Source organism: Dasypus novemcinctus, chromosome 15 (assembly GCF_030445035.2).
Source record: "Dasypus novemcinctus isolate mDasNov1 chromosome 15, mDasNov1.1.hap2, whole genome shotgun sequence".
Lineage (NCBI taxonomy): Eukaryota > Metazoa > Chordata > Mammalia > Cingulata > Dasypodidae > Dasypus > Dasypus novemcinctus.
This window is the reverse complement of record NC_080687.1, coordinates 81262026-81269714: the sequence shown is the minus strand read 5'-3', so window position 1 is coordinate 81269714 and position 7689 is coordinate 81262026.

Genomic DNA, 7689 nt, shown 5'->3' with positions numbered 1-7689 from the left:
TTTGGTTCCCAGAGCCTCCTGAAAAAAATATAAAGAAACACAAGTAAAAAAAAAACTAAAAAACTACCTTAAGGAAGCTAATGTGGTTCAGTAGTTGAGTGTGGACTTCCCACATACAAGGTCCTGGGTTCAATTCCCAGCTGCTGGTATCTCAAAAAAAGAGAGCACTACAAAAAAATCAGGAACTATACTATAAGTAAAAGAACACTAGAGAAGGACAGCACCCTAAAGGGATTTATTGTTTAATGTAATAGAAAAGCATGAAATCAATTTTTTTTCAAGGAGCTTTAGATTATATAAATGTTCCATATGCCCCACCCTCTCCCCCTCCCACACTTTCCCCCATTAACAATATATTTCATTAGTGTGTGGTACATTTGTTACAACTGATGAACACATATTAAAACATTGCTACTAACCATGGTTCATAGGTTTACACCGTACAATTTTACAGGTTTTGACAAAATGTAAAATGGCTGGTATCCATCATTGTAAATACCATGGAGAATGGTTCCAATGCCTGAAAAATGCTCCATATAACACCTATTCTTCCTTCTCCCTCCCTTCAGAACCACCAGTGACCACTGTCTTTATATCAATATTACAAGCTCTTCCATTACTAGAATAATAATGTCTACTTTAGTCCATAGTAGCAGCCCTTCTCCTGATGTTTGTTTGTTCCTTTATCCTGAGGATTTGGGGATCATGATGACCACTTTGTACCTGGCATTCAATTAATTTTAAAGACTATAATGATAATGGAGATAATAGATAAGAAGAGAGAGGGAGAGAGAAAGATAGAGAAAGAAATTTATGAAGCAGATAGAAAACAAAATTCTACCTCCAGGAATAATAGAAAGCTGTCATTTGTTGTTGACAGAACAAGCACTAGAATTTGTTCTTTGATAAATTAGGATGTCAACCTGGTACACTACCTGCTCAGACAATTTTAGGTTTATTTTCTCCTGAAATTAAGTAATTGCCATGATTTTTAACAATTGACCTTGCCTTATACTTTCTTATCATTCCCCCCCTGATTTTCCCTTATACCTTGCTCAAAATCTCAATATTGAGGTCCTTCACCATGGAACTCTCCACTTGGAACCAAATCTCTCCATCTGTTTAAGTGCTGAGTTTCCAAGTCCTTCCCAGCGTCTTACCTGCATTTCTGTATCCCAGTGAAACTGGTGTTTGAGTCTTCTCTTCATTTCTCAAAAATAATTCTTTCAGTCATTTTGACACAAATAGTATTACTACTACTATCGCTGACACTGCAAATAATCATAATAAACTTATAAGTCTACTAGTGCATATATCATATATACGATACATACATATCATATATTATTATTGTTTTTAATACCTACAACAATGCTATGGATTAAATGCCCTTAATCAGATTTCCAAGAAGAAAAAGTTGATTTCCCCCAAATTATACAGTAACTATATTTGGTAACTAGGACATGAAATAACACCTACTGAATTCAAGGCTGTTCTTTTTTTGTAATGGGAGTTTACTGTTAGGGGGCCGGTGGCTAGTATCCATTCATCCCATTTCTATTAAAAGCCCACACTCTCTGTTTGGCAGCACCCTTCTCCAGTTCTCAGTCTGTTTGGATGAAAGCCAGGTTAGGCTGAATTTGTTCAGTGCCTTCCTTTTCTTCTGGCTACAAGGACTGGTTTAGAAATGACCCCATTCGGACCATATTTTGCTAATCAGAGGAGTATCTTGAAGAGGTGTATTTCTCTTCTTCTAAACTTAATTATGAGGAAATAAAATGGGAACAGCAGCATCCATTTCATTGCCATGTGTGGTATAAGATTGATACCAACACAAAGAGGAAAGCTGAACTGAGAAACTGACTCCTGAAGAAATGTTTTGGCCAATGATTCCATCTGCACCCAATGCCACTACATCACCAGGGCTACCATTACATGAGTCAACAATTTTCTCCTTTCTTGCTTAAGCCAGTTGGAGTTGGCATACTTATCAATCACAACCTAGCATCCTAATGGAAAAAGCTATTTTCCTCTGAAATAACTATATGGGAGACGACTTCTAGACTATTGACTGTTTTTGACCTAGGAGTGTGTGTTTGAGTTATAAGCCCCTTATGTAGAAAATGCAGCGCATAACCAAGAATACAATTTAGCATCTCAAAACCCAGTCATTAAAACTGGTTAATGCAGGGGGAAGGCATTAAGTGAATGGTTGCCACCAAACAAGGGAAATATCAGTTGATTCAAGGCAGTATTGTCTGCAGTGAGATAAAAATCACAATAGAAATATCTTCAAATATATGAAGGAAAAAGAAAAAAATTGCTAAGAACCCAGAATGAATAACTTGAGAAGGAGCTCAATTAGGGAAAGAAATGAACAGTCAAAGATTTAAATGATCAAAGTCCAAAGAAACTGGCTTATTTTTTAAAGCAGTTAGGAGGCAATTTCAACCGCATGCAAGAACTGGTGAACCCAGGACCTTGTTTGGTGGGATATAGGAAGCATATTAGGTTCAAGCTTCAAGTTAAAGTGGCTATATAGGGGCTTTCAAGTTTTACAGAGATACAATCCAAGTGTCCAAAGAAAAAAACCCTTGTTTTCTCAGTGCTTAGGCCAATGCAATGCACAATAGGGACTAGCAAAATTTTGTTGAATAAATAAATGACTGTAGAATGAATGGAAGCCTCCTCTTCTTTAAAGATTTTAAGGGGCCTAAAAGAAAGAATTCAGTACCTAATCTTCATTGTGAGAAGGGGGACTTCTATTGGCATCATTACTCTAAAATTGGGTACCCACTGAAAGAGATTCAAATTTAGAAAAAAGAATAAGAACCGTCCCCATCTGTAAGGCTTGGTGTAATGTTTTATATATGTACTGAGCTAAATTTTAACATAATGCCTTATATATATGTAATTTTTATTATGAAACTGCCTTGCACTGTGGGATGAATTGGTTCTTTATTGAAAATAATTGGTCTGTTTTTAATTACGTGGGGGGAATTCCAGGTACCCTGAGGCAAGGAAGGATTGGGATAAATTCCGAAATTACCAAGACATGGTTTCTAAGCATTAATTTAGGTAGAATTTTAAATGCACAGAAATAGAGAAAAGAATTCTGATGAGGAAGCACAATGACTGAAAACTGCTTGGTTTTGTTTATTTATTTTTTCATATAGTTGTTCATGGGGAATATCTAGCCTACCTATGAAAACAAACTCTTTTCAAGAACTTTATTTGGACCATTTTCATACACACATAATAATATGCTAATTTTAAATGAGTCTCAGCTTTTCACTTAAACATGCCAGCAGGAAGTCTACTTGGCAATACTTTCTTGGATGTTTTGCCAATTACTGTATGTACTTGAAAACAACAAAACTGCTTTCTATAAAAAGCATCATATAATTCAAACTTTTCAGTGATCCAGAAGGAGTTCCACCTCAATTACTCTGAATGAGTAAAATTTTACTATATTCATTCCACATCATTTTAAAACCCTATTATCGTCTCTGAAAATAATTCTGGAAACATTAAATCAGAGTTGTTGAACACTGTGAAGCCCTTTGCCTTGCCTCCCAGGCTTACCACTTGCAAACACAAGTGGTTCCATAGTCCCTCTGCATCTTCTATTCCCACCCATTCCCCCTTTCCGTTGAGCCCTTCTATGTCCCTGAAGTCGGTCATCACTCCTCTCTTCTGGCATTAATATTTTCCATTTATTAGTCACTAACAATATATTATAAATATTAAGACACTGTATCATTTTAAAGTCCTATGCAATAGGTATTATTTTTATCCTCATAATTCAGATGATGAAGCTGAGACTCCAAGGGGTTAAGTAGCTTTCTTTAAGTCAGAGACTGACGGTCAAAGCCAGGTCTATGTGATTTTTTACCTGTGCTCTAGAGTAGGGGTCAGCAAACTGTGATATGTAGGCCAAACGCATCAGTCCACCAGATTTTGTAAATAAACTGTCATTGGAACACAGTCTTGCCCATTGGTTTCAGTATCATTGATGGCTGCTTTTCCACTTGAGAAGTTGCAACTGAGACCATAGGGCCCACAAGGCTGTAAATATCTACTACCTGCTTCTTTACAGAAAAGTTTGCTAACCCCTGCTCTAGATTCTATACCACCAAGTTATATCTCATTTTCAGTAGTATATACCATCACCAAGATGATTTTTTCACCTTGTAGACAAGTCACACTGGAATTCAAGCAGTGCCAAGCAAACAACTGTGAAGAGTCCTACATTTCTGAAGTATAGAAGCAGTACTTTGGGACAAATTACATATGATTCTATAAAGTTCATGATTTTGAAGATATAAGCCACTTTTGAATAATCCTAATGATATAGTTCACCTTTCTTTGGTATGTTTTTACCAGTTTGATTACATTTTACATTGAGGAAATCTGTTTTAACATAATTGATTTGGTACTTATTAAATGGTAAATAAAAGCAGTACTGAAGAGAACACTGTTTTAGCTATTGCCCATCAATAGTACATACCCAAATATTGTTGGCTTCTTGTACGAAAATTTTCGAATAACAGCTTCACAACAAATAAAGATCTCCAGTATTCCAAATGCTCTTTTCCAAAGCGATCCGAGGGCTGTGGCAGCCAGAGTAAGCCTCAAGGAAACATAGAGTAGGCTTGAGATGGGTGATTTAAAAGGCTGGTAAATAAATACATCATAAATGGAAGCTTCTGCCATTCAATGAAAAAAGTCATTTGGAAAGTTTAAAATAAGAACCTTAGTAGAGATGCAGTGCTACCAAAAGCACAGTTGAGGTGAGAAATGCAATTTCATGTCCTACAGAGTAAATGAGCTTTATGTTTTACCAGCAGTTATTCCTTTTGACCTTTCAGTGGCAACCTTTGTTACTTTTGTAAAAAATTCTTAATCTTTAAGACAATTTTCCATTTAGAATTTTGCATTTGTCTTGGGTTTATGTTGTTAATGAATTTATTCAAAATCAATTAGAGATGTATAGGCTTTGCTATTGATCTGTTAAAGAACAAAAACAAGTCACTGATGCAGTACGAGCAACTGTACTCTCAAGCTAAAATTGATTGAGAGCGTCCCCTGTATAAAAATGAAATGCATTTCTGTGGATGCACTGACGCTTCACCATCTGTCCAACATCTCAGATTTACTCTCCCAGATAACTTCATATTTCACCCTGCAGTCCCTAAAGAAACATCACTTTAAACAGGGCCACATGGAAAAATGCACTTCAATAACATTTGAAGGTCTTGCATTTAGCTGCAAGGGTCTCTAACCTAAATGACGGATGCGCCTGGAGAGAAGTTCCATTTGAGGTTATGGAAATGGGGAGGAGCAAATGCAAGGAATGGAATGTATAAAAAAACAAAATGATGGCTGTAAAAGACATAGGGATTTACAGATAAAGCCAAAAGATGCTGGCAGTCATCCATCAGTCCGCCTTGATGAAATAGGTATTGGAAATTAACTCGGGAACCCTATGAATTACATTCAATCCATGCTCTGGGCTAAGCACTTGTCAATTTCAGCTGCTATTGCAACCTATTACTTACAGACTACATGGCTGGCAAGCTAATACTGCTGGATAGTGTTAAAGAAAATAGGAGAATAAACTGAATGTTGCAAGGCTTGTCACTGACAGAGCATGCCTTTCTCAAGGGCAGGGTAGACCCTGGAAGCCCTGGCCACTCACGTGCTCCTAGGTGGGCACTTGCCCACACACCCACACACATCATCATTTGGTCTGAAGAAGAAGAGTCATCCTGAAGGATTAGTCACCAATCAGCCAGATACCTAGGCCCTTTTACTGTTCTAAGGGCCTGTGAAAAATGCTTGGAATTTAAGTGTTTTGGAGTCAACAACTTTTTCATAGTTGCATCTGAGGTTAGATAGATATCATCCCCGTCCATTTAGATTTACTTTTAAGATGCCCAGAACTTCTGTAGGGCATTTATTTTCCTTTTTAATCTTAAGTCATAGCCTCTACTTCTATCTAAGTAAAATTCTTACATGTAAGAACAAATATAAGGGGGAGGTTTTAGTTGATACCACAAAACATATTTTTCCCTACCTCCTAAAGCCCCTCACAGTGGGTATCTCAAATCTCACCTTATGAAAGCTAAGAGAGATGCATCAGAACAACAAAAACTTCTTATATAGTGATCCCACCAATGCGCTGGAGCTATATTGTATTTTTCAACTGATAAGCTTGTCTACCATTGAAATATTTTAATAAGCAAGCACATTCAGAGTAAATGTCAGCCAGAGTGATCTTCTGACTAACAGATGCTAGTGGGTATGGAGGGGGGAGAGGGACGTAAAAGCTCTGAAAAATCAAGCAAGGCCAAATTAGAACAAATGTTTGTCAAGTAAAAAGGGCAGCTCTTCATCTGATGGAAGGGATTTAATTAGAAAAGTCACAGAGTGAAGCTGTCTCAAAAGTACCGGTCCCATTCTCTTCAGATAAGCTAATGAACCTCATTGAACTTTGCAGAGAACTACTGAACCACTAATACAAGGAAAAAAGAATTCTCAAAATGGGCTATGGCTCGCACACTCGAGAGGGTCAATTGTTTATGCCACTCCAGGTCAGAATAGAGAAGAGTGGTGAGCATTTACCTTCTGATTATCCTTCTGTCTCAAGGGCCAAATGGGTAAATGGATGAGAGGAATATATGATTTAAGTATGTTTCTTTTTCATAACAATAAAAGAAATTTTATTGTTGAATTGTAAAGTTTTAAATGGAAAGCACATGTTCCCTGTACCAAATCACCTACAAGAAATACAATCTACTCAGTTTGTGGTCTGACTCCATCCCAGATCATTTTCTGCTTCCCCAAAGTGGCTATAATATAATTTTATTAAAGGGCTTTTTTTTTTTTTTTTGCATTAGCCAAGAGCGTTTTGGATGTATGAAAGAGTACCATAAACAGAATATTTTTAAACAATGATTGTGTAAAAATGATACAAATTCCAGAGGAAGCTGAATATGGAAAAATCTGATGTCCTTTACAAATCACACTGAAAAAAAGAAGATCCTAAACCCCTCTGATTGTTTAATGCTTCAGTGCCTTTGTTTGTCAGTTTTATTTTCCTTACTGGTTAGCCTTTTGCTCAGAATTCATGTCTGGTATTGAACTCCTTGAGAGAGTAATAAAGCACATATGGTATAAAGTAGAATGTGGAATTAAATTGCAAAATGCTTATAGCAGAGCTTTTCAGATACTGGGTATTTACCAACTAATCTTTAGGAAAGTTTATTTTGTTAGCTGACATAAGCAGATAACAGATGCTATGCATTAAATATATTAATCAAAGCTTCCCTTAGTCAACTTACCCCATCATGATAGAAAGTCAGAAGAAAAGACATAGTTGTAATTGTATACAAATAAAAATCTTGTCACTTACAGGCATTATTATCAATTTCAAAATTATATAAAATATGCACAGATACAAATACACACACATACACACACTCTAAAAATCCTAGCCAGAAAGAGATTGAATCATTTGCTTCTACTTTCAAATTTTCCTGTTAGCAGAGACAAGATCTTCATTTTTGTCAAATTGTAACATTTTAAAAATTCTAAATAAAAATTCATATAATATTTTAAAGACAGACATATGCTTATTTGAACTTTGGTGGCAAGAAGAGTGTGGGGAGAGAGTATGACTATCAA